General features: G+C 39.3%; 1 long non-coding RNA gene across 1 annotated transcript in view; it reads left to right on the forward strand.

The window, feature by feature from the left end:
• The window catches only part of LOC138351507 (uncharacterized), a 30,180-nt gene extending 3,252 nt beyond the window's left edge, over positions 1 to 26,928 (forward strand). Inside the window, exons 2-3 of the long non-coding RNA XR_011222477.1 lie at positions 25,887 to 26,093; positions 26,796 to 26,928. This is a non-coding gene — a long non-coding RNA (uncharacterized lncRNA). The remainder of the gene's footprint in view (positions 1 to 25,886; positions 26,094 to 26,795) is intronic.
• Positions 26,929 to 27,514: the final 586 nt, after the last annotated feature.

A 27,514-nucleotide genomic window follows, 5' to 3' on the forward strand; every position in this document is an offset into this window, starting at 1 on the left:
CTCCCCAATTGTTGGGAAGTATATTGTTTCCGTTTTGACCTCTCGCTAAATAATTTCAGGCCTGATAACATTAGGTAATGTTGATACGGTTACGAGGTGCAAGAAATACCCGGAAGCGGTAAGCATCTCACAGTTATACCATAATATCCAGTGTCATGTTAAATTTGTATTAAGGCTGTTGTTGTTGCATCTTTTACTATGTACTAATCCGGCAGGTCACCTGTGACGACTAGAGGTGCTGGCAACAAATTACGTGATTCAACACGGAGCCCACTCTGACGCCATTATTGCTAAACTGCAAGGCGATGCGGCTTATTTGATCAAGACATGTTCATGACTTGTTGACCAGGCTACAGTCTACATAACAGCTAGGCTGTGATCTGTATTAAACTAACTTAGTTTGAAATAGTAGACTAACCATTAGTAATGAATTTGAGACAATCAAATAATTTCGATTAGGTTATTATTAAATAACCCACCAGGATGTGAAGTGAGGTTCCTAGCAGAAAACTTATGGATATACAGTTTTATTTAATTAGAAAATAAATGATTAATAAATAAACTAGAAATAATGAAATAAAATAAATTCCTGCAAGGACAAATTTTCCCTAAACCCCAGGCATGAACCCCCTGCAGAGAAGGTGCTAATATACAGCATAATTGTATCCAGAATTGGCACCGAACAGTCTCCCAGTGTAATACTCAAAATGGTCTGGGAAGGATTAGAGCCAGTGCATAAGCTCTGGGAACTAGACTCTATAGGAATTCAAGCCAATAAAACAAGCCCAGATGATGCATCTACATGCTAACTATAATTGGATATTATACTGTGCTGTCCCCAATACTGTCCCTTATTGTTCACTGTGGAACAATACTGCTTAAATTACCATGTAGGATTGATCACCCTTTTACGAACTAATTATTATAAAGCATACAGCCAACTCGAGTGACAAGTAACAACGAGAAAATAAACTAAGTTATTATACAAATCGTCATATGCCACCGTTAAGGAATTCAGAAAACACATAAACAAAATAGAGAATAACCTTGAAAATCTGGCAAACCCAATACCTTGGAGACTTCATCCTGTCCAATCTAAGACGGAGAATAGCTAACCATAATATTTTACAAAGAAATCTATCTGGAAATAACTAACAACAGGTCAAGGAACTATTTAGATTCTGTGTAAAATTTTCGTTCAACCAGCAGATAGCGGAGGCAACTAGCAACGAAAATATTCGAGATCTGATCTTCACAAATAATGAAGGAATAATCAGGTACATTTAAATATAAGCTACCATATGCTCAGATCAAGAGCCCATTGAAGTGAACACTAACACCAATACTTCTAATAGGTATAAAAAATTATCAAACTAGAGGGGTTATTTACTAAATTCAGTTTTACAAATAAAAGGATAGTGGAAAAAAATAAACATGGAACTTACAAACATTCAGTGAGACACTGTTCTAAGTAATAAAGTTCCACACAAGAAATAGAACAACTGATTATTGAAACATATAAAGTTGCCAGGAGACTTTATATCTCTGTGGCATAGTGGTAAAACACTAGCAAGTGTTTTGTCCTGGGTTCGTATCCTGGCCAGGGAGGATTTACTTGGCGCCAATCCTTAACTGGAGCATCTGTTCACCCAGCAGAGAATGGGTACCTGGTTGTTAAATGATTCGGTTGGCCGTATTCTGGGGAAAATTAGGATTAAGGACTTGTCTGAAACGCTATGCGTGTTAGTGGCTGTAAACGAATGAAAGAATTCTTGTATATATAAATATCAATAAAACAATAAATAAAAAAGGCTATCTTAAACATGTTCCTTTGTGGAAATCCAGAAAGAGCTTAGAAAGAGAACGTAGACTACAGAAGAAAAATAATAACAGACATGATTGAACAGGAACGACCATCCTTACAAAGAAAGAATAATTTTAAAACCGGAGACTGAACCGGTCATATCAGATTGAAGAAATGCACTTAGAAAAAAACGCCATATAGGAGATAAAAAAAATCCTAAATATTTCTTCACAAATGGGAAATAAAAAAAAAATACGCACCAGTATTAAACCTACAAGTGAAGGTTAATGCACAGGACGACAAAGAAGTTAGTGAAATCCAAGAAAAATCAGTATGAAGACATGTGTAGCACCCCAATAAACAGAGTGAGAGTGGATGATCCAGACACCTTCTTTGTGCATATTCAATCCCAGGACAATATAGCTGATATCAACACGAACTCTGCACATCTTGAGAAGGATATTGACAACTTGTCAATCACTCAAGTGCAATCACACCCTTAGTCCAGACTCATGATATTCAATATTTATAAATAAATGGATAGTGCCAACAGCGCAAGCACTTAGCGTAGTGTGGAGAAAAAGCTTGGACACTGGGGACATACCAGAATCACTTAGTGTAGTGTGGAGAAAAAGATTGGACACTGGGGACATACAAGAAGCACTTAGTGTAGTGTGGAGAAAAAGCTTGGACATTGGGGACATACCAGAAGCACTTAGTGTAGTGTACAGAAAAAGCTTGAACACTGGGGACATACCAGAAGCACTTAGTGTAGTGTAGAGAAAAAGCTTGGGCACTGGGGACATACCAGAAGCACTTAATTCTGCAGATATCGCTCCCTGCACAAGTGAGGGAGCAAAGCATTGGCTAAGAATGAAAAACCAGTCGCACTAATGTCCCATATAAATAAAGTTTTTGAGAGAGTTAACAGGAGTCAGATCTTCAGTTTTTTGGAGACCAATGACGTCCAGAACTCCGGCCATCATGGATTTAGAGTGGAAAGATGCTGCCTCTCGCAGCTCCTTGACCACTATGACAAATTCAATGAGGTATTAGAAGAAAAGAGAATACAGATGTGCTATACATTGACTTTCCAAAGGCATTTCATAAATGTGACCATAGAGCGATAGCCTACATAATGAGGTCAGTATAAATAACAGGTAAATTAGGGCAGCGGATATTAAATTTTTTATCATACAGAACGCAAAGAGTAACATGTGTTTGAGTGTGCCATAAACACACTCAGAGATCACTGTATGAACGTCACAGGTCCTCGGCTGCTTAGTGTCCTTCCAATGAGAAAAAGAAATATTGCCTGAACAAAAGTGGAAGTCTTCAAGAAAAAATTGCAAAGTTTTTTTAAAAAGTGCCCGACCAACCGGCACTACAACCGGGTTGTAGTGGATATGTGGGCCTGCGGGCCGTTTCAAGCAACAGCATGTTGGACCATGCACTAACAAGTCAAGCCTGGCCCCGGGCCAAGCTTGGGGAGTAGAAGCCCAGAACACCATCCAGATACAAACAAAATTGTTGAAGTCACGGAAAATGACAACTTGAATGTGCGTCACTTTTTACTTCACTTTGTATTAAACAAAGAGTCAATATTTACTCCCCTAAGGATAGAGTTTAATTGCATTGTGAAACCAGCCTAACATACGCCAAGCTTAAGCGATTGTCTTAAAATGGATCCATCTTATGCTAAAAAATTATGAGATGTCTTGCAGAAGTTCAGGACGAAATCTTTCGCGTATACAACAAGTATCAGCGAATCTTTACAAAATGTAGGTCTCTCAAAACGTAGGTCGAACCCCGAGCACAAAAAGTTTTTGTCTGAGAACTCAATGGTGAGGATAATCGATATCAGTTCTTTAATTAATTCTTCATTATTAGAGGCTCATGGTTGAAGGGAGATATTAGAGTCTCCAACAAAAGACTGAAACTACACCAAAATGTTGTGGCTGAAGGATCAGGGAAATTTATCTGGACTCACCACAACTTATCTATTTGCTTCAGTGCTTTTCGAGGTTACTTCATTCTCATTTTTGCTCGAGGCAACTCTAGACACGCATATGATGATACCCTAATAGGTAATATAAAATGTAGATCAGTGAAAAGTTTAATGTAGATAACTTCCAAGGGACTACCAATGACAAATAAAAACTTTTGCAACTATAAAACAAACCAAAGGAGGGAATAATATCTTTAATATCTCCCTTCAACCATAAGTTTCTAATACTGAAGAATTAATGTAAGAACTGATTTGGATTATCCTCACCACTGAGTATGACAAGAACTTTTTGTGCTCAGGGGTCGATTGGATGCTAAGGCTGATAACATATGTTAAGTCCACCCCAGCAAACTTAAGTACCGTAACCAAATGATATATGACATTATTTATGATAATTTTTTTACTCATTCAAATTTCAACGACCTTTGACCTTTTAGGTCTACCTAGTCACATTACAATCAATGAATCGATCAATGCCTTTATTCATAAATGTCCGTTTTATAAATTTATAGTTGGGTTAGTTTATACAAATTTACAGTGAATTATTTACCTAAGAGAAAGTCATAATAACAATAAAACATTCAATATTTGATGAGGAGAATACAGTCTAAAGGACTCATATTAACGAATGCTGGTACGGGAAAGCTGTCAGGCTAAAGTCGGCTTGGAGGAACATCTACCTGCAGAGCTCCAGCAAGCCTGGATAGATATCACTGACAAACAGTGATTGACAGACAAAGTCACCTTCCACTGAAAAGTAGAGAAGGAAGTTGAACACTCATTACACTGCACGACTTTTGTTGCATCTCATACAAGGTTTACACTAGTGTGCCTTGCATAAATAATACATACTAAAGAAAATTTAGCATCTTACTTGTTTTAGGGATTAACTTTTTAAAGCATCTACTAAGCTATATTATGTGAAATGGACAAAAGTGGTCGTCACTGGTAGTTAGCGAAACAAACAGGTCATGCCAATATAGTCCAAGACAATCTTAGTACGAACCTAGCTAGTGACTACTCTCTATAACTTACTTCGAAAAAACTAGCAAACATCATTACAATTTCCTCTAGAGGAACATTCGAAGAAAAGTATCATTTTACCCCTCAAGTCTCTGAAACATGCAAAATGGCACAGCAACATTTGTTGTTGTAGTTATAGTGGGTTAGATAATGAATTAATAACCGCTTTGTAACGACGAGTCTCATTAGTCAAAACACCACACACCAGTTTGCATAATTCACTTTGCCACTGAAAAAATAGAACAGCGTAGTCAATAAAAATTAATATATGTAGATTAGTGAACTAGGAAGATGGTTCTACTTATGTTCTTAAGAGTTTATTATCCTTTTATGTATATAATATTATGTATGATATTTTTTTTTATGTTGGCATTAGGCTGTTGATACAGATTCATACCGATCTGGTTGATACGATTACTCAACTATAACTCCCTTGCCTCAGGAACAGTTACTTTACACCACATAATTCTCTACACCGGATCCTTGAGGTGTACCAATAGCTTTATGCTCGAACTCAATGAAAGAACATATGGAAGGTGATTAAAGGTTGTCAGGTTTTCCAATTTATTTCCATAAAATAGACTCGGGCAATAATTACCACATTAACCTACTCTCTCTGGTTAAATCAGCTACCCATACAAATAAACTTACTGAACCTTCCCGGTCAACAACTGAACTCGTAACCTCCACCTAAATCCCAAATACCGAATCATCACTACAACGCTCCACACTGGAGTAGTCTCTCATATAATACTCGCACGCTGCAGGCTCGAATTGGTCAATAAGATCACATCGGGTCCCCACATTTGGTGGTTTTCACTTCACTGTTGCCACAGACGGAGGTAAGGAGAACTTGCTAGGACCTCGGCTTCCACAAGACTCCCTCCACCCGGTCGCAGCCTCCACCATTGCACCCCGCATACCAAGGAGGGTATAATCATATTAACTGTAAATCTCTGTGTACCCAAGAACTAATGGTCGCCCTTCGTCCTTTTGGCAAGATCATCTCAAGGGTAGCTGGTACATTCGTTTGGGTGGCCAACTGCTGTCTTAATCTCTTTGACCTTACCTCGATGTGTGAACAGACTGAATGCTAACATGTACTCTCAACCATCATTTGTTAAGTGTTGTAGTGCTTGATTCACTAGCTAATATTCACTCCTGACTTGTGGATTACAACACCCGTCGAGGCCACTGGAGCGTTAGTGGCCCTCAGGTAAATCAGGTATAGCTTTCACCCAAATGCCAGAGCATTTCCTTTTACACTGTTTGTGAAACAGCCAATGACAGTATGTATTGTCTGACCATTAGAGTTTTAATTGTTTTTACGAAGCAAATATCTGTTTTGTTTAACATTTATCATACAGTAGAGAAGTGTAGAAAACTGGCCTCCTAGTTGCCAGCTGCAGAGTTCTTCAAGAAAGTATCCTCTAATCAACTCCTCTTTATTATTAAACAATTTATAATAAATACAAACCTCCACAGGAAGTAAAGTTTATAATATACTCCACTAGGGATCACAAGCAATCCTTAAACATCAAAGGCACTATTACTGTTAAAACCAAAGATTCAGACCTCTCATACCGTTTTGGGGAAAGCTGAATTGTCGGGTTTATTGATTTATTTACAATTTATTAATTTATATAGTAATTTATTTTGTACGTTAATTTATTTATTTCGATAGTGGACTGTATGATGTTAAAGTGAACTATATGATTATTCCCACAAATCGTTTCCAACACAAGTTGGGGGTTTGTTATCTATATAAATAAAAATGGAAATGTTCGTTTGTTCAAAATCGCTAATCTCCAAAAGTTCTTCACCGATTGCCTTGAAATTTTCACACAACTTTCCATTCACATCCGAACAGGTTTATATATACATATTATATAGATGTCACGTCTGTGACGAGAAAAAAAAAATATTTTTTTTTAAACTGTGTTTTTCATGAGGGGAAAATCTTTGAAACCTCTTTACCGATTGCTCTGAAATTTTGACACGACGTTGCATTCGAATAGGCGCCTCTTTTTATATATCTTCAATATACATTCCTCACCTGTGACAGGAAAAAGACATGCTTTTTTTTTTAAACAGAGCCATCTGTTACATGTAAGAGCAACACACACTATAATATCCGAAAGTTCTTCACCAATGGCTCTGAAATTTTAATACAACGTTCTATTCGAATATGCACACGATTTTATATACCAACTATATAGATGCCACACCGGTGACAGGTAAAACATTTTTTTTTTAAACAGCGCCATCTATTGCACATAATAGCAACTCACACTATACTGAATAAGTTACGATTCCATTTCAATGTTTCCGTTTGCACTGACAAATTTAATTTTCATAAATTTCAATTTAATTCATTTTAATTTAATTAGTTTGTGTGATATTGCTTTGAAATTGAGCTGTTGTTGTTGTAGTGTTGATTTAGGGGCGACGACGATCGTGGGATCGGATGCGCCCCGGCTGCCCGATACCGGGAAATAGCGAAGGGATGGGGCCCCTATAGTCTCTTCAGGCCATAGACCCTACAATCTCCTCAGGCGACAAATTTTACAGTCTCTTCAGGCCGCGGACATGACGGATGAAGCGGAGAAATTGAGCTGTGTTGTGTACCATTTCGTAAGTATAAGTATAGATGCCACACCTGTGACAGGTAAAATCATATATTTTTTAAGACACAGCACCATCTGTTGCATGTAAGAGCAACACACGCAATACTTAATATGTTACAATTTCATTTCAGTGTTTCTGATTGCATTGACAAATTGAATTTTCATAGATTTCAATTAATTTTCGTTTTGATTAAGTTTTTGTGTGTGACATTACGTTGGAATTGAGCTGTGTTGTTTACTATACCGTTCATTTCCTGAGTATAGTTTATTTTTTTTCATTGTTTTTCATTTCGATTTTTCTGTTTGTCGTATGTTTCAGTGATAGGATCATCAGATCATTTTATGTTCCCAATTTTCTGATGGGAACATCAGATCGTTTGGGAATACATCTGACGAGGGAGTGGGGAATGTTGAGGATGACATGGGGACGGGAGTGGGGGATGGTGGGGAGGAGGAGGGGACTATAGAGTGGTGAATGGTTAGGAGGACGAGCGGATGCTGGAGTGGGGGATGTTGGAGAGGACAAAAGGAGGGGGGAGAGTGGGGGGAATAGTGGGTGGACGAGGGGACGGGGGAGTGGGGAATGGTTGGGTGGACTTGTAGATAAGGGAAGGTTGGTGAGCCACAGCAACGCGTGGCCAGGTACTGCTAGTATATATATATATATATATATATATATATATATATAATATATATATATATATATATATATATATATATATATATATATATATATATATATATATATATATATATATATATATATATATATGTATATATATATGTATATATATATATATATATAATATATAATATATATATATAAATATATGTATATATATATATAATATATATAATATATATATATAAATATATAATATATATATATATATATATATATATATATATATATATATATATATATATATATATATATGTATATATATATATATATATATATATATATATATATATATATATATATATATATATATATATATATATATATATATGTCGTACCTAGTAGCCAGAACGCACTTCTCAGCCTACTATGCAAGGCCCGATTTGCCTAATAAGCCAAGTTTTTATGAATTAATTATTTTTCGACTACCTAACCTACCTAACCTAACTTAACCTAACTTTTTCGGCTACCTAACCTAACCTATAGAGATAGGTTAGGTTAGGTAGGGTTGGTTAGGTTCGGTCATATATCTACGTTAATTTTAACTCCAATAAAGAAAAATTGACCTCATACGTAATGAAATTGGTAGCTTTATCATTTCATAAGAAAAAAATTAGAGAAAATATATTAATTCAGGAAAACTTGGCTTATTAGGCAAATCGGTCCTTGCATAGTAGGCCGAGAAGTGCGTTCTGGCTACTAGGTACGACATATATGTATATATATATATATATATATATATATATATATATATATATATATATATATATATATATGTCGTACCTAGTAGCCAGAACTCACTTCTCAGCCTACAATGCAAGGCCCGATTTGCCTAATAAGCCAAGTTTTCATGAATTAATATATTTTCTCTAATTTTTTTCTTATGAAATGATAAAGCAACCCATTTCATTATATAAGAGGTCAATTTTTTTTTATTGGATTTAAAATTAACGTAGATATATGACCAAACCTAACCAACCCTACCTAACCTAACCTAACCTATCTTTATAGTTTAGGTTAGGTTAGGTAGCCGAAAAAGTTAGGTTAGGTTAGGTTAGGTAGGTTAGGTAGTCGAAAAGCAATTCATTCATGAAAACTTGGCTTATTAGGCAAATCGGGCCTTGCATAGTAGGCTGGGAAGTGAGTTCTGGCTACTAGGTACGACATATATATATATATATATATATATATGCAAACAAGCCTGAATGGTCCCCAGGACTATATACAACTGAAAACTCACACCCCAGAAGTGACTCGAACCCATACTCCCACAACTGGTATGTACAGGGACGCCTTAATCCGCTTGACCATCACGACCGGACATAAGGAAGTGATAGCCGAGGCTATATGAACCACTTCCCCGCCGGCACTCGGATGGTAATCTTGGGCATAGCATTTTATGCTATGCTATAAAATGCTATGCCCAAGATTACCATCCGAGTGCCGGCGGGGAAGTGGTTCATATAGCCTCGGCTATCACTTCCTTATGTCCGGTCGTGATGGTCAAGCGGATTAAGGCGTCCCTGTACATACCAGTTGTGGGAGTATGGGTTCGAGTCACTTCTGGGGTGTGAGTTTTCAGTTATATATATATATATATATATATATATATATACTACCTAAAAAGTAAGATTAATAATTCTAACACGAATTTTCTCTGTTTCTTATATTTCTTTCCACTGTTGATGGTAACTGAAAAATCAATTCTCCAAAATTCATTTTTATTTCTAGTCTGACGCGACACTTGAACGCGTTTCGTAAAACTTATTACATTTTCAAAGACTTTAGTTTACACACACACAACTATAACTGAACAGAGTTCAAACAGCTTCGATTTTATACCTGCATTTAGGTGAGGTGATATGTTATAACAGTTTTGGATGAGGTGAAAACAAACTTTCAACACAAGACAGAACACGAAACAATGGGTATAGTATTTTGTAAGTTAAAGGGAAGAATGGAAGTTACTGCAAAGGGCCTATTGGCCCATATTTCTTGATGTTTCTATATTGGTGCGGAGTCTTGAAGTGGGTAGAATATAGTTGTGCATTAATTGGCTGTTGATTGCTGGTGTCGACTTCTTAATGTGTAGTGCCTCGCTATCAAGCCGCCTGCTATCGCTGTATCTATCGATGATTTCCGTGTTTTTTGTTAAGACTTCTCTGGTGATAGTCTGGTTGTGGGAAGAGATTATATGTTCCTTAAATTAATGGAGCCCTGTTGCTTATTCATCGATAATCGCCTGGAAAGAGATGTTGTTGTCTTGCCTATATACTGAATTCTTTGAGGCTTACAGTCCCCATCTGGGCATTTGAAGGCATAGACGACATTGGTCTCTTTTAAAGCGTTCTGCTTTGTGACTGGAGAGTTTCTCATGAGTAGGTTGGCCGTTTTCTTGGTTTTATAGTAGATCGTCAATTGTATCTTCTGATTTTTGTCTGTAGGGATAACGTTTCTATTAACAATATCTTTCAGGACCCTTTCCTCCGTTTTATGAGCTGTAGAAAAGAAGTTCCTGTAAAATAGTCTAATAGTGGGTACAGGTGTTGTCTTAGTTGTCTCTTCAGAGGTTGCAGGGCGTTTCGCCTTCCTTCTTATGATGTCTTCCACGAAACCATTGGAGAAGCCGTTGTTGACTAGGACCTGCCTTACCCTACAGAGTTCTTCATCGACTTGGTTCCATCCTGAGCTGTGGCTGAGAGCACGGTCGACATAAGCGTTAACGACACTCCTCTTGTACCTGTCTGGGCAGTCACTGTTGGCATTGAGGCACACTCCTATGTTTGTCTCCTTAGTGTAGACTGCAGTGTAGAAACCTCCGCTCTTTTCCATGACTGTTACATCTAGAAAGGGCAGCTTCCCATCCTTCTCCATCTTGTAAGTGAAACGCAACACAGAATTTCGCTCAAATGCCTCCTCCAGCTCCTGCAGATGTCTGACATTAGGTACCTGTGTAAAAATGTCGTCAACATACCTGCAGTATATGGCCGGTTTCAAGTTCATGTCGACTAAGACCTTTTATTCGATGGTACCCATGTAGAAGTTCGCAAACAGGACACCTAGGGGAGAACGCATGGCGACCCCATCTACTTGCTAATACATGTGCCCATACGGGCTCAAGAAGGGTGCCTCTTTAGTACAAGCTTGGAGTAGTTTTCTTAGAATGTTTTCTGGTATGTCAAGAGGAGTACAGGCCAAGTCACGATACACTCTGTCTGCTATCATCCCGATTGTTTTATCCACAGGTACGTTGGTAAACAGCGATTCTACGTCCAACGAGGCTCTTATCCCTGTGGCCCGTGTTCCCCGCAGTACGTCAACAAATTCCTTTGGAGACTTCAGGCTGAAGGCGCAAGGGACATAAGGAGTCAGCGAGCTGTTGAGTCGTTTCACCAGTCTGTACGTGGGTTTGGGTATCTGGCTGATGATTGGCCGAAGTGGATTTCCAGGCTTATTTGTCTTGACATTTCCATACGCGTATCCAGGTTTATATTCCCCAATAATCTTTGGCAGGTGGAGTCCGGATTTCTTGGCGTTCACAGTTTCGATCAATTTGTTGACCTTTGCCTTCAATTCGGCTGCAGTGTCCTTCATTACCCTTTGGAATTTAGTTTGGTCAGAGAGAATGAGGTTCATTTTCGCCAGATATTCGTCTTTTTTAAGAATGACGTATATTGGCGACTTGTCACCTCTCCTGACAACTATCTCCTTGTTCTCACGAAGGCTCTTAGCTGCCGCTTTGAGCTCGGGGGACAGTATGGTGCTTCTGTAGTTGCCTCGATTCTTTCCTCCTTCAGCAATAAGTTCTGCTTGTAAAGTGTCTTTGGTGGTGACCTTCTGTTGTGCCTCGAGGTCGAATATGTCGTCCAACAGAATCTCCAACTCCACTTTCCGGGCCATCTCACTTGGTCTGGACATAACGTGACAGTTTGTACCCAGATTTAGGAGAGTGACTTGGTCCTCAGTGAGGTTGATTCCTGCAAGGTTCAGGAAGCCGTCTCTTGGTCGTGGAATTGCCATAGGTCCTCCATATAACGTTGTTAGTTTCTTGATTATCCTGGTTTCAGTGCTGAGGTGATGTCGGTCTGTGAGGAGGTCGAGGTGTTGCTCGATGCGAGTATGGAGACTTTCGTCGATGTTGCTGTTTCTCCAATGGTTTGTAGCATGAAGTAGTTGCGTTTTGTTGTCTTTGATTTCATTTTCTGCCTTGTATATCTGATTACGAATCAGATCTTGGCGATATTTTATCGTGAAGGCTTGATTCCATGCTGCTGGTTCGTGCGTTTTAATATTAGTATATTTTGGTTGCAGTCTTTCCTGTAGACATATATTATTAAATATGACCGAAAAAGTAAGATTAATAATTCTAACACGAATTTTCTCGATCTTTCTTATGTTTCTTTTCACTGTTGATGGTAATTGAAAAATCAATTCTCCAAAATTCATTTTTATTTCTAGTCTGACTCGACACTTGAGCGTGTTTCGAAAAACTTATTACATTTTCAAAGACTTTAGTTTACACACACACACAACTATAACTGAATAGAGCCTAATGTTGTTGTTGTTGTTTAAGATTCGCTACTCAGAACGATAAGTCCCAGTAGCACGGGCTATGGTAAGCCCGTAAGTGGAGGCTCTTTGGAGCCATTATATGTTTCAGTGGCTGATACTAGAGATATGGCGATGGATGGGGGTCTTCATGATGGTTTTCAGCCTGGAGGGCTGTCTATACCAGTTATGGAGCTGGTGGGGTTAGTGTAGACCTCTAGGTTTTCCGTTTTTTCTTTGCCTGCGACTGAGCAGTGCTGTCGTTAGAGTTTGGTGACGTGGCCTCCATGAGGAAGTCTTGAACCGTGTAGGTGTCGTATTTGTGATTCGGCGGTGGAGCTCCTATGATTTCCTCGTCTGAGGAGTCCGTAACCTCCGTAGTGGGCGTTTTTGTCTTTCGCCTCGCAGCCTTAGGTAGGTTTAGGTGTCGTTCATTGGTGGTTGTAGCTATTTCAGGAGTGCTGGTGGTGCTGTTATCGTTTGTAGACAGCACGTCTGCTAGCGCGGCTACTGAGATAGTGATGGTAGGAATGTTGGGAGCTGGGAAGGAATTACCTCTGTTTGTGTCGCCCGAGTCATGGGCGGTTCTGGAGTCGGTGTTGAAGTTGACCACCTGGTCGTCCTGGTGGTAGTCTCCGGAGTGGTAGAGGAGGCAGTGAGATTTACGTTAGTTGCTATGATGGGGGCCAGGCCATTGTCTATGTATAATGCGTTTAGTTCACTGACAAAGCGCTGGTTGTCTGGTCCTGCAAGCCTTTCCGCTAGTTTAAGAAGACCAGGGATAATGCCTGCACGTGATGCAGGGGGCTGTGAAGGAGCCTGTGGGACCTTGGGGACCTTGGGTCCCCAATGAGAAGGCTGTGTCACCTGCTGGGAGGAGCCACATGTTGGTAGGACCGGAAAGTCTTCTGCTGAGAGCGACTAGTGAGAGCTAAGGTGGTGAGTTGAACGCTTGGGGTTCTGGTCGAGGAGGTAGACGAGTTGTTTCTTTTGGCTTCAACCTGGGCCTTGATGATTTCCTGTCTGCGGGGGCAGCGGTAGGAAATTGCGGGGTGATTGCCATCACAGAGCAAGCAGTGATGGACTGTTGCCTTGCATATGGAGTAGTGATGGTCCAGTGCGCACAGGCTGCACCTTTGGACAGGGTGCTGACACTTGTTGGTCGGGTGGGAGAGCTCGTAGCACTTAAAGCACTGCTGGATCTCATGGTACCGTTCCTTTTTTATTTGGTGGGGTGGTATTTTTAGGCCGAAGCAGTAGAATCCTTGTGTGGCAGCCTGGGTGGCCGCAGCTATGGTGGTGAACGTAATCTTCATTGATGTTTTGTCGGTGTTGCAGAACTCTAGGTTGAATACCGACAGGTTTGGATTTTCGTCCTCGATATTGTTTATGATATGATGTTGAGGTCGTTTAGCGATCCACCGGCTAGTCCTGCTGGTAAAAACAGTTCTTCCGGCCAGGAACTGACGTGGGAAGTGAGGATGTAGGTAGTGCTCTTTGCGAAGAAAGGCATCGTTAGTGAGATGTTTTTCTAGCTCCTCTTCACATGAAAAGTAGAGCACGATATCTTCAGCTTTCTGACTAATGTCAGCGGGTTTGAGACCAGTTACGTCCTTCAGGACATTTAAAGTATTGCTTCTTCCGATAGCATGACCGTCAAGTGGAGTAGCTCTGACCTTAAGACGTTTGGGTCGCATTGTGACCACACTGCGCCTTGTGATGTGTTGGCGGGAGATGTCTCTTCCTTCCTGGTAGAGCTTAAACATCTTCGATTTTTTATACCTGCATTTGGGTGAGGTGATATGTTAAAACAGTTTTGGATGAGGTGAAAACAAACTTTCAACACAAGCCAGAACACGAAAGGTATTGAAGGTAAGAATGGAAGTAATTGCAGAGGGCCCATATTTCTTGATGCTTCTATATTGGAGCGGAGTCTTGAAGAGGGTAGAATATAGTTGTGCATTAATTGGCTATTGATTGCTGGTGTTGACTTGTTGATGTGTAGTGCCTCGCAGATGTCAAGCAGCCTGCTATCGCTGTATCTATCGATGATTTCTGTGTTGTTTGCTAAGATTTCTCTGGTGATGGTTTGGTTGTGGGAAGAGATTATATGTTCCTTAATGGAGCCCTGTTGCTTATGCATCGTTAAACGCCTGGAAAGAGATGTTGTTGTCTTGCCTATATACTGAGTTTTTTTGAGGCTTACAGTCCCCAAGAGGGCATTTGATGGCATAGACGACGTTGGTCTCTTTTAAAGCGTTCTGCTTTGTGTCTGGAGAGTTTCTCATGAGTAAGCTGGCCGTTTTCTTGGTTTTATAGTAAATCATCAGTTGTATCTTCTGATTTTGTCTGTAGGGATAACGTTTCTATTAACAATATCTTTCAGGACCCTTTCCTCCGTTTTATGAGCTGTGGAAAAGAAGTTCCTGTAAAATAGTCTAATAGGGGGTATAGGTGTTGTGTTAGTTGTCTCTTCAGAGGTTGCATGGCGTTTCACTTTCCTTCTTATGATGTCTTCAACGAAACCATTGGTGAAGCCGTTGTTGACTAGGACCTGCCTTAGCCTACAGAGTTCGTCTTCGACTTGCGTCCATCCTGAGCTGTGGCTGAGAGCACGGTCGACATATGCGTTAACAACACTCCTCTTGTACCTGTCTGGGCAGTCGCTGTTGGCATTTAGGCACATTCCTATGTTCGTTTCCTTAGTGTAGACTGCACTATTTGTATCTGTAGAATGTAGACTGTATCCACTATTACCAAAAAACCCAGTATATAGGCAAGACAACAACATCTCTTTCTAGGCGTTTAACGATGCATAAGCAACAGGGCTCCATTAAGGAACATATAATCTCTTCTCACAACCAAACCATCGCCAGAGAAATCCTAGTAAACAACACAGAAATCTTCGATAGATACAGCGATAGCAGACGGCTTGACGTTTGCGAGGCACTACACATCAAGAAGTCAACACCAGCAATCAACAGCCAATTATTGCACAACTATATTCTACCCACCTCAAGACTCCGCTCCAATATAGAAGCATCAAGAAATATGGACCAATAGGCTTTCTACAAACACTTGTATTCAATAACCATTGTTTGTGTTCTGTCTTGTGTTGATACTTTTAATACCCTATTAATATCCCCTCTTGTTCTGTCTTGTGTTAATGCCACATCACCCCTCCCACCTCACTCAAATGTAGATATAAAATCGGAGATACGTAAGTTCTATTCAGTTGTGTATTTGTGAACTAAAGTCTTTGAAAATGTAATAAGTTTTACGAAACGCGCCGGTGTCGCGTCAGACTAGAAATAAAAATGAATTTTGGAGAATTAATTTTTGATTTACCTCCAACAGTGAAGCGTAATGTACGAAAGATTGAGAAAATTCGTGTTAGAATTATTAATCTTACTTTTTCGGTCATATTTAATAATATATATATATATATATATATATATACTAGCAGTACCCGGCCACGCGTTGCTGTGGCTCAGTAACGCAGCCACACCAACCTTCCCTTATCTACAAGTCTTGCCAACCTTTCCCCACTCCCCCGTCCCCTCATCCACCCACTATTACCCCCACCCTCCCCCGTCCCCTCGTCCACCCTATATTCCCCTCACCCTCCCCCGTCCCCTCGTCTACCCTATATTCCCCTCACCCTCCCCCGTCCCCTCGTCCACCCACTATTCCCCCCACCCTTCCTCGTCCCTTTGTCCTCCCCAACATCTTCCACTCCAGCATCCGCTCGTCCTCCTAACCATTCACCACTCTATAGTCCGCTCCTCCTCCCCACCATCTCCATACTTCCAAATCCCCTCGTCCTCCCCACCATATTCCATTCCCCTGTCCCCTCGACCCCACGATCCCTAACTGCGACTTCCCCTCGTCCCCACCTTCTCCAACTCTCCCTTCCCCTCGTCCTCCACGCTATTACCCTCTCTCTTGTCCCCCCTCTTCCTCCCCGCCATCCCCCACTCTCATCCTCATGTCATCCCCAACATTCCCCACTCCATCGCCAGATGCATTCCCAAACGATCTGATGTTCCCATCAGAAAATTGGGAACATCAAATAATCTAATGTTCCCATCACTGAATTATATGACAAACAGAAAAAACGAAATGAAAAACAGAGAAAAAATAAAAAAAATTAACTATACTCAGGAAATTAACAGTATGGTAAACAACACAGCTAAATTCCAATGTAATGTCACACACAAAAATTGAATCAAAATGAAAATCAATTGAAATCTATGAAAATTCAATTTGTCAATGTAATCAGAAACATTGAAATGGAATTGTAACATATTAAGTATTGTATGTGTTGCTTTTACATGCAACAAATGGTGCTGTTTCTTAATAAAATGAATGATTTTACCTGTCACAGGTGTGGCATCTATACTCATGCTTACGAAATGGTACACAACACAGCTCAATTTTGAACGCAATATCACACAAACTAATTAAATCAAAATGAAAATAAATAGAAGTTTATGAAAATTGAATTTATTAGTGCAATTGGAAACATTAAAGTGGAAACATAACTTATTTAGTATAGTGTGAGTTGCTATTATGTGCAATAGATGGCACTGTTTGAAAAAAAAATGTTTTACCTGTCACAGGTGTGGCATCTATATAGTTGGTATATAAAATCATGCGCATATTTGAATAGAACTTTGTGTTAAAATTTCAAAGCCATCGGTGAAGAACTTTCGGATATTGCAGTGTGTGTTACTCTTACATGTAACAGATGGCTCAGTTTTTCAAAAAAAGCATGTGTTTTCCTGTCACAGGTGTGGCATGCATGTGGAAGGTATATAAAAACACGCGCCTGTTCGAATGCAACGTTGTGTTAAAATTTCAATGCAATCGGTAAAGAGGTTTCGAAGAATTCCCTACCATGAAAAACACAGCTTAAAAAAAAAAATCCGTCACAGTTGTAACATCTATTAAATATGTATATATAAACCTGCTCGGATGCGAATGGAACGTTGTGTGAAAATTTCAAGGTAATTGGTGAAGAACTTTCGGAGATAAGCGATTTTGAACAAACGAACATTTCCATATATATATATATATATATATATATATATATATATATATATATATATATATATATATATATATATATATATATATATATATATATATATATATATATATATATATATATATATATATATATATATATATATATATATATATATATATATATATATATATATATGCAACAATGATCACAAAAACACTGATCCAAGTATGCAGAATAACCACATATGAAGAATAGAAAATGCTTAACGCATTTTCGGCTAATTCGCCTTCATCAGAGCAAAGTAGAATGAAGATAAGATTGCTGATCAGACCTTTATATCCGCCTGGGCAGATCACCTGACCACCAAAAATAAGTGGAGGAAAGGAATTATAAGAAAGAAGGTAACTGCAGAAGGCCTATTGGCCCATACAAGGCAGCTCCTATTAATATCTCCAAGTGCCATACGTGCCAAGTGCCATACGTGCCATACATATATATATTATTTTTGGTGGTCAGGTGATCTGCCCAGGCGGATATAAAGGTCTGATCAGCAATCTTATCTTCATTCTACTTTGCTCTGATGAAGGCGAATTAGCCGAAAATGCGTTAAGCATTTTCTATTCTTCATATGTGGTTATTCTGCATATATATATATATATATATATATATATATATATATATATATATATATATATATATATATATATATATATATATATATATATATATATATATATACTAGCTGTACCCGGCAATGCGTTGCTGTGGCTCAGCAACGCATAAGCCACAGCAGCTTTCCCCTGGTTTCCTAGTTCTCTTCACCATTACCCCCTCCCCTGTCCCCTCGTCCTCCCAACCATTCCTCACTCTCCTGTTCCTTCCTCTTCTCAACCATACCACATTTCCCCGTCCCCTCGTCGTCCCCACCATTTCCTCCCTCCCCCATCCCTGTGTCCTCCCTATCATCCCCCACTCCGCCGTCCCCTCATCCTTCTAACTATTCCCCACTCCACCGTCCCCTCGTACTCTCCTCCATCTCCCACTCCCCCGTCCCCCCATCCCGGCCTGCCTATCATTCTCCTATCTCCTGATCCTTCGTCCTCTGCACCATCTCCCACTCTCCTGTCTCCTTGTCCTTCCCATCATTCTCCATTTCCCTGTCCCCTCGTCCCCACCATCCCCATTTCCCCTGTCCTCTCGTCCTCCCCACAATTACCCCCTCCCTTGTCCTGTCGTTTTCAGTGCCATCCCCTCACTCCCATCCCCCTCGTCCTCCCTACCATTCCCCACTCCTTCGTCTGATGTATTCCCAAATAATCTTATGTTCCCATCAGAAAATAGGGACCATCAAATGATCTGATGTTCCCATCACTGAAATATACGAAAAACAATGAAGAAATAAATAAATAAACTATACTCATGAAATGAACGGTATGGTAAACAACAAAGCTCAATTAAAACAAAGTGTCACAAAAACATTAAATCATAATGAAAATAATTCAAATTCTATGAAAATTCAATTTATCAATGAAATTGGAAACATTGAAATCTAATCGTAACATATTTAGTAAAGCGTGAGTTGTTCTTACTTGCAACAGATGGTGCTGTTTTTCAATAATGCATGTTTTTACTGTCACAGGTGTGGAATCTATACTTATACTCACGAAATGAACGGTATGGTAAACAATACAGCTAAACTCCAACGCAATATCACACAAAATAATTAAATCAAAATGAAAATAAATCAAATTATATGAAAATTTAATTTGTCAATGCAATCAGAAAGATTGAAATGGAATCGTAACATATTTATTATAGTGTGTATGGCTCTTACGTGCAACAGATGGCGCTGTTTCTTAAAAAAAGCAGAATGTTTTTACCGTTTACAAATGTGGCAAATTTACAAAATATATATTTATACTTACAAAATGAACGTTGCGGTAAACAACACAGCTCAATTCCAATACAATGTCACATAAAATAATTAATTCAAAATTAAATTAAATTAAAATCTATGAAAATTTCATTTATTGATGCAATCAGAAACATTGAAATGGAAATCATAACATATTCAGAATAACGTGTGTGTCTTGCTATTACGTTCAACAGATGGCATTGTTTTTTCTTTAAATTACGTTTTTACCTCTCAAAGGTGTAGCATCTATATAGTAGGCATATAAAAACACGCGCATATTCGAATGGAACGTTGTGTCAAAATTTCAAAGCAATCCGTGAAGAACTTTGGGAGATAACAGCGTGTGTTGCTCTTACGTCCAACAGATGGCGCTATTTATAAAAAAAGCATTTTTTTCCCGTCATAGGCGAGGCATATATAGTAAGTATATAAAAACATATGCCTATTCAAATGCAACGTTGTGTCAAAATTTCAAAGCAATCGGTAAAGAGGTTTTGTAGATTTCTCTCACATGAAAAACACATGAAAAACACAATTTAAAAAAAAACATGGTTTTAACCGTCACAGACGTGACATCAATATAATATGGATATAAAAACCCACTCTGATGCGAATGGAATATTGTGTGAAAATTTCAAAGCAATCGGTGAAGAACTTTCGGAGATTAGCGATTTTGAACAAACGAACATTTACATTTTTTTTATATAGATTAGCCGTACCCAGCCACGCGTTGCTGTTGCTCAGCAAAGCATGTGCATTGAGGAACCACGGCAACCTTTCCTATCCCCTAGTCTTCCCCACCATTCCTCCTCACCGTCTCCTTGGCTTCCCAATCTTTCTCGACTCCACCGTCCCCTCGTCCTCCCCACCATTCCCCACTCGCCCATCCCCTCTTCCTTCCCACCATATCCCACTCCCCTGTCCCTTTGTCCTCCCCACCATTCTCCATTCCGCCTTCCCCTCGTCCCCACTATCCCAAACTCCACTGTCCCTTCGTCCTTCCCCACCATTACCCCCTCCCTTGTCCCCTCGTCCACCCCACCATCTCTCACTTTCATCCCCTCATGCTCCCCTCTATCTCTCACTTCCGTCCCCTCGTCATCCCCACCATTCCCCACTCCCCGAGGGAGTGGGGAATGGTGGGGATGCCTTCCCAAATGGTCTGATGTTCCCATCAGAAAATTGGGAACATCAAGTGATCTGACGTTAACATCACTGAAATATAAGAAAAACAGTTAAAAAATTAAAGGAAAATATGAAAAGTAAAAAAATAAACTATACTCATGAAATGAACGGTATGGTAAACAACACAGGTCAATTCCAATGCAATTCACACAAAATAATTAAATCAAAATGAAAATAAATCTAAATCTATGAAAATTAATTTTATCAATGCAATCAGAAACACTGAAATGGAATTGTAACAGATTTAGTATAGATTTTGCGATCCTCTTACATGCAACAGATGACGCTGTTTTTCAAGAAATGCATAGTTTTACCTGTAACAGGTGTGGCATCTATACTTATACTTACGAATTGAATGGTATGGTAAACAGCACAGCTCAATTCCAACACAATGTCACACAAAATAATTAAATAAAAAATAAATTAAATCGAAATCTATGAAAATAAAATTTATTAATGCAATCTGAAACAATCAAATGGAATTCGAAACATATTTAGTATAGCGTGCAAGTTGTTATTATGTGCAACAGATGGTGCTGTTTTTCAAAAACGCATGCTTTTATCTGTCACAGAGGTGGCATCTATATAGTAGGTAAATAAAAAGACGCACATATTCGAATGGAACGTTGTCAGAATTTCAAAGCAATCGGTGAAGAACTTTGCGAGATTGCAGCGTGTGTTGCTCTTACATCCAACAGATGGCGTTGTTTTTCAAAAAAAGCATGTTTTCTCCAGTCACAGGTAAAGCATGTATATAGGAGGTATATAGAAGCATGCGCCTATTCGAATGTAACGTTGTGTCAAAATTTCAAAGCAATTGGTAAAGAGGTTTCGATGATTTCTATCACATGAAAAACACAGTTTTAAAAACTAAGCATGTTTTTTTTCCGTCACAAAGTGACATCAATATAATATGTATATAAAAACCTGCTCTGATGCGAATGGAACATTGTGTGAAAATTTCTAAGCAATCAGTGAAGAACTTTCGGAGTTTAGCGATTTTGAAGAAACGAACATCTCCATTTTTATTTATATACATACATATATATATATATATATATATATATATATATATATATATATATATATTTATATATATATATATATATATATATATATATATATATATATATATATATATATATATATATATATATATATATATATATTGGTGTATACTGGCAGCAGGTTTTCTTTCAAACATGTTTCATTGAATATGACCGCATATTCTGTATTTATTATTTTCTGGTTTAGGGCTTCTATCCCTCTAACTATTTTCTTAGCATCAGGGCTTAATTGAAATAGGAGTTCTCCAAAACTCATTTTCGTACTTTTAAGGTGAAGAAAAGAAGTGATTTACTATAGAGTGTATTACACTTATTTGTATAATTTGCACGACGTTTCGAACCTCCATGGTTCATTCTCAAGTGAACAGATCTTACAATACTAGTTGATTTTATACCCGCATTAGGTCAGGTGATAATACAAATATTATATTTGTATATACAAATATCAGGTGTATTATCACCTGACCTAATGCGGGTATAAAATCAACTAGTATTGTAAGATCTGTTCACTTGAGAATGAACCATGGAGGTTCGAAACGTCGTGCAAATTATACAAATAAGTGTAATACACTCTATAGTAAATCACTTCTTTTCTTCACCTTAAAAGTACGAAAATGAGTTTTGGAGAACTCCTATTTCAATTAAGCCCTGATGCTAAGAAAATAGTTAGAGGGATAGAAGCCCTAAACCAGAAAATAATAAATATATATATATATATATATATATATATATATATATGTATTCACTTGTGGTTTATGCAAGTATAGGCTTATAGCATGGACACAAGTTCTCCCACATTAACAGTGGCTTGATGAAAAACGTATAGTAACGCCTCACTAATCTAGTGCTCTTGGGAAGTGGGGATATATGAGGTGTATATATACTTTGAAGTCTCTACTTCTTTTAAGGGTCTGAGTGGTGTAGTGGGTTAAGGCATACTAGTTATGGCAGCTACTGGAAGGTAGTTGTCTCGAATCTCGAATCTGGTGTTCTCCAGACTCATTTTGTAAAGAATTGGAAGGAGGGTACATATGTAATCTGTTTTAGTACTGATAATTAAGGTGGTTCCAGAGGAAATGTTTTTATGGTGTTCACAGTCCAGAGAGTGATGTTTTAAAAAGAATTCCCAATATTATTAACTAGTGAATTTACTGGCTACTTGGCAATGATTCCCCCATTTTCTTCGGAGGAAAATTCCACTGGATCCTCGGTTTCTTTGAATTAATTTGTTACTAGTAAATTAGCAGCAATATTATGTAACTACTAGCTGTACCCGGCCACGCATTGCTGTGGTTCAGCAACACGTGCGTTGCTGAGCGACAGCAACTTTCCCTTGTCTCCCAGTCCTCCCCCACCATTTTCCCCCTCACCCGTCACCTCGCCCTCCCAACAATTCCTCACTCTTCCATCCCCTAATCTTCCCAGCCATTTCCCACTCCCCTGTCCCCTTGTCCTCCCTATCATTCCCCCCTCCTCCATCATTTTGTCCTCTACCCCATCCCTCACATCACAGTTCCCTCGTCCTCCTAAGCATTCCCCACTCCACCATCTCCCATTCCCCCGTCCCCCTCCTCCTCCTTACCATTACGATGTCGCCTCGTCCTCCCCCGCCATCCCCAATTCCTTTATCCCATCGTCCTCCCCACCGTTCCCCACTCCCTCGTCTGATGCATTCTCAAATGATCTGATGTTCTCTTCAGAAAATTTAACACATCAAATGGTCTGATGTCCCATCACTGAAATATAAGAAAAATAGTTTAAAAAATTATATGAAAATCAATAAAAAATAAACTATACTCACGAAATGAACGGAATGATAAACAACACATCTCAATTCCATCGCAATGTCACACAAAATAATTAAGTAAATATGAAAATAAATCAAAATGTATGAAAATTAAATTTGTCAATGCAATTTGAAACATTGAAATGGAATTGCGTCATATTTAGTATAGCATATGTTGCTCTTACATGCAACAGATGGCTCTATTTCTTAAAAAAAAAATTTTTTACCTGCCACAGGTGTGGCATCTATACTTATACTTATGAAATGAACGATATGGTAAACAATACAGCTCAATTCCAATGCAATATCACATAAAATAATTAGATCAAAATGAAAACAAATCGAAATCTTTGAAAATTCTATTTATCAATGCAATCGGGAACAGTGAAATGGATTCGTAACATATTTAGTACAACGTTCATTTTGTAAGTATAAATATAGATGCCTCATTTGTAAACGGTAAAAACATTCTGCTTTTTTTAAGAAACAGCACCATCTGTTGCACGTAAGAGCCATACACACTATAAAAAATATGTTACGATTCCATTTCACTGTTCCCGATTGCATTGATAAATAGAATTTTCAAAGATTTCGATTTGTTTTCATTTTGATTTAATTATTTTATGTGATATTGCATTGGAATTGAGCTGTATTGTTTACCATATCGTTCATTTCATAAGTATAAGTATAGATGCCACACCTGTGGCAGGTAAAAACATTTTTTTTTTAAGAAATAGAGTCATCTGTTGCATGTAAGAGCAACACACGCAATACTAAATATGACACAATTCCATTTCAATGTTTCAAATTGCATTGACAAATTTAATTTTCATACATTTTGATTTATTTTCATATTTACTTAATTATTTTGAGTGACATTGCGATGGAATTGAGATGTGTTGTTTATCATTCCGTCCATTTCGTGAGTATAGTTTATTTTTTATTGATTTTTATTTAATTTTTTAAACTATTTTTCTTATATTTCAGTGATGGGACATCAGACCATTTGATGTGTTAAATTTTCTGAAGAGAACATCAGATCATTTGAGAATGTATCAGACGAGGAAGTGGGGAGGACGATGGGATGTAAGTTAGAGATAGTTTTGAGGACGATGGGATGTAAGTTAGAGATAGTGGGGAGGACTATGGGACAGGGGAGGGGGTAATGGTGGGGAGGACGACGGGACGAGGGAGTTGGGGAGGAAGAGGGGGACGAGGGAGTTGGGAAGGACGAGGGGACGAGGGAGTTGGGGATGGTCGGGACGAGGATTGTCCGTCCTGTCTGCCATGTCACATTCCCCGCCCTATGGAAGCACACCTTCATCCTGTCACAAACATCACTTGAAATATAAACCCTATTTTATCTGAGAATCTCTATGAAGCAAGATTTTCTTACCTATCCTGCTGAGTCCCATCAATACTGTACCTCCTGTACTCATGCCTGAAATGTTCTCTGTCTCCACTATCGGGGGAGCAGCTACTTTCTCTGAACACTCGTCTACCAGTGCAGAGAATGTGTTTGGAGAATATTACATGTATCAATGACCGCTTCATTGTCTTCCTTAGACACTTATTCCTGGAGACAGCCAATATTATTGTTTTCATATGAACTTCATCCACTATAACTTAAGTCTTTGTGTCGCGACAAACAATTGTGCATCTTCTTCACTTCCTTGTTAATGGGTCTAAATCTTTCCTCATGTCGGCGCACGTGTCCAATTCCCGCACTAAGCTCGGCTCCAACTCCAATCAGTAACAATCCAGAAGCTAACCATCTTCTTGAGGTTATCTTGAGATAATTTCGAGGCTTAGCATCCCTGCGGCCCGGTTCTCGACCAGGTCTCCTTTTTGTTACACACCCCCAGGAAGCAGTCGGTAGCAGCTATCTAACTGTCAGGCACCTATTTACTGCTAGATGAACAGATGCATCAGGGTGAAAGAAACTCTGTTCACTTGTTTCCACCTCCACCGGGGATTAAACTCGTAACCTCAGGATAATGAATCCCGAGTGCTGTCAACTCAACTGTCAGGCCCTCTACGCAACTAGGGTCAACTAGGGTCTGAACGCAACGCAATGCAACTAGGTAAGTACAATTACTATACACAACACTCTGGGGTCTTCAACAGTTTTTCAACATGTCAAGAGCCCATCTAGAGGTGAGCTTCAACTTGTGATCCGTTATGATCCTATCATCTCTATTCCTAACAGGTTGTTAAGCTGCAGGTATGGGAACTTTGGCAAGATGGGTGATGTTGTGTGCATTGATGTGGGTGTGGGCGGCCTCGGAGACCCTCTACAGGTTAGACAGCTACCCCGGCAATTGCTACCTCAACACACGGAACTTTTCAGTTAACTCCATCATAACCTGTGCCATCTACTGCAGGATCCAACAATGTGTATTCTTCTCTTTCAAGGGTTTGTTCTCGCCTTAGTTTGCTTACTTGATAATATTTACCCATGTTAACTGTTTTAGAGAAGCATGGCATAACGCCCTGCAAAATTGTCCATGGGATGCTCCAGTCTTGATAAGTTATCAATGTTTGTTCCATTGTCCCGAGTGCCTTTGTCCCAATTCACGCGGGTCGCCCCGGATGAGGACATCACCATGATAGTCAATATTTGTGGTGAGTTATCTCCTGGCCCCTGGTCCCTCAGACCTCCTGGACCTGGTCCCTCAGACCTCCTGGAACTGGTCCCTCAGACCTCCTGGACCTGGTCCCTCAGACCTCCTGGACCTGGTCCCTCAGACCTCCTGGACCTGGTCCCTCAGACCTCCTGGACCTGGTCTCTCAGATCTCCCCCAGAGAACCCCTCCTCATGGTGACTAGTGTTGATCAAGAGATGGCTCCTAGGCCCAACGTATCTCATTATGTCTCCCTGGAAAAAACTTTGCCAAGTTAATCAGTGGAGTATGTATCCCTGGGACCCACCTCTCCCGGGTCATCCCCACAATGATAATCAATACGAGAACTTAGCTCTTGGACGCCACACACCCGAGGCTGCCCGAATGACTCCTGTCATGATAGCCTTGGTTTGTGAAGAGCAAGATCTGGGGCCATAACTACTTCAGGTCGTTTCCGCCATGATAATGAGAGTCTGGTGTGTTTGTTGCGTCAGATGGCGTGTGTGTGGTGCACGACCCAGGGCTGGATCAGCAGGTGGGCGAGGAACAGGCTCGAGTCTTCACTCCCTACCAACCAACCGCTCCCGTAGACGTTGCTCGCAGCAAGCCCACACTTCCAAACTTTCAGTGGGGCTCGTAAGTATTAGTATGGGGTCTGACTTCCCTAAGTGTCTCATTTTTATTTTTACTCGTCTCAAATTATTTTTTCCCTCTTTATTACCCATTGTCTTTCTTTCTCTCTCTGATAAGAGGCATAGACGAACCAGGATCTTCTGTGTAAAATTATGATTTCCAGGCATTGTAACACATGTTTTGTCTGTTAACAGAATCTGTGTTGAGTTAGTGCGTGTACTAGAGAGTACTCCTTTGGCATAAGGTAAGGCGAAAAAGGAGAAGGTACTGAGCCAGAATGTAAATATTTTATTTCGTGTTGTGATGTCTGTGCATGAATCAAAATTCTCCCCTGCATTCACTAGTAAGAGCAGAACTAGAGGAAGGGATCCGAGGGATGATCTATTATAGACATCCTGGCCTGGACACTTCAACTTTCTATCATTACATTCATTATGAGCACTCTCTCAGTGGTGTGCGATTGGAGGAGAATTAAAGAAGCAGAGATTATTTGGACGCTCTGTTCCAGAATTTTGCTGTGAACAGGCAATCTGATGTTGGCTTTTGGAGAGGGAAGAAGTGAACTAGTTAGGAATACCTG

Source organism: Procambarus clarkii, chromosome 50 (genome assembly GCF_040958095.1).
Source record: "Procambarus clarkii isolate CNS0578487 chromosome 50, FALCON_Pclarkii_2.0, whole genome shotgun sequence".
In the NCBI taxonomy this organism is placed as follows: Eukaryota; Metazoa; Arthropoda; class Malacostraca; order Decapoda; family Cambaridae; genus Procambarus; species Procambarus clarkii.